Here is a 1,918-nt window from a genome sequence, read left to right as displayed (position 1 = left end):
ACCCTAACTTGCACATCCCTGGGCACTATGGGTAATTTAGCATAGCCAATCCACCCTAACCTGCACATTCCTGGGCACTATGGGACAATTTGCCATGGTCAATCCACCCTAACCCGCACGTCCCTGGGCCCTAAGGGACAATTTCCCATGGCCAATCCACCCTAACCTGCATTTCTTTGGAATGTGGGAGGAAACTGGAGCACCTGGCGGAAACCCACACAGACATAGGGAGAACATGCAAACTTCACACACACAGTCACCCGAGGGTGGGATTCAAACCCAGGTCCCTGGTGCTATGAGGCAGCATTTCATTCTGCTGCTGATAGCAACCCATTCTCACAAATCCCTGTAGGAAATGCAGGAGATGTGTGAGTCTGTCGCAGATTCAGTGGCCAGCCTATTCTTAGAAATTGGAAGATGGGATGTTGAGGAAGGGAAGGCGGAGTGGGGGGACAGGGTGGAAAATGGAAATAGGACCTGAGCCGGGGGTAGAATGCCCCTCAAAGACACTGGAGGGGCCAACCCAGGGAGAATGGAGCAGCACAGTTTAGGGTCTACTTCCCCGGAAGAGACTAGAGACTATCCCAATGGAGAATGGACTACAGGGGCCATTGTTCCATTGGCTCAGGGGAGCTAATGCCCATGATATGAAGCACCAGGGACATGTGTGTGAAGAGACTGGACAGGGAGAGTCCACAAAGGATTGAAGAAGTCAAAGTTGATATCAATTTGGGGTTCGGAGTCCTTATTGTCATGGACCCATGCTGTGACGAATCTGCCAACAGGAGTGGAGCGATTTCCAATTCAGGACCACGGGGAGGTGGGGGGCGACGGAATATTTTCCAAAGATTGTCCCGCGACGGGAACAGTGGGACAAATGTCTAAATTATGGGGCGGCTGCAGTGTCGAAAGTGCAGCGCGGAATGGAGGGAGATCACTGCCTCAAACGACGAAAGTGCGACCGGGAATGGACCGATCCTGGGGCGAGAGTTAACGGAACGAACACGGCGGAGAGGGTAATAGAATCAGAATATTATGTCCTTCCCCGGCGGTGGGCTATTCGCCTTTTATCTAAATGAAAGAATGGGTGACCCCCCACCCCTTCACCAGATTTGACGAAAGTACGAAGAGGAATGGAGGAGCTGCCCTGTGGCCGGAGTCGTTCCGACGAAAGTGTGGTCGGGAATGGAGCGTTCAGGGGTCAAACAGCTCGGAATCAGCACCGAAAAGAGACAAGTAAAATCGGGATTTTATGTCCATCATCGGCGGCGGTGGTTCATTGTTAAATAATGGAATAAATATGGTACCTACTGGAAACGGCGTGCCGACGAATGTGCGGCGGGGAATGGAGGAGCATCCGTAGGGAAACACCGCAATAAGGTCTTGACGAAACTGCGAACGGGAACGGAGCGACTGAGAGTTTAAACTAATTCTTGTTCCTATTTTTAAACATCCCCGAGGGTGAGATCCCTCCTAAAATTAAAACGTTTTCTTCGAGGTGGAGCATGACGGAGAACACTTGGATGGAGAAGCGGCCCTGTCGAAAGTGCGACGGATAATGGGGGTTTGAGCGGCTGTCACCGCCGCGACGGGGGAATGGAGCGATTCCCAGTTTAAAACCTTTCCCCTTCCGTTTCGGAGGGATGTCAAGAAAAATGAATCCTTGTCTCGGACGAGCACGGGATAAACTATTTTTTTTTTGGGTGGATTAAGGGCACCGCTCGCCTGTGACGAACCTGGGGCAGGGAAATATCAGTCTAGGTCAATGTGTCGAAAGTGCGGAAGCGAACCGAGCGACTTCGGGTTTACGCTCATTTCTGACATTCATACGAGCGGGGAATATTCCCTGAAATATTTTGTTTAAATCGGGGAATGAGGGGGGCGAAACGGATGAAATATTTCCAGGAGGGAGTCGGGT

The sequence above is a fragment of the Rhincodon typus genome, chromosome 44 (assembly GCF_021869965.1).
Source record: "Rhincodon typus isolate 14 chromosome 44, sRhiTyp1.1, whole genome shotgun sequence".
In the NCBI taxonomy this organism is placed as follows: Eukaryota; Metazoa; Chordata; class Chondrichthyes; order Orectolobiformes; family Rhincodontidae; genus Rhincodon; species Rhincodon typus.
The sequence above is the reverse complement of the archived record's forward strand: the minus strand, read 5'-3'. Positions refer to the sequence as shown.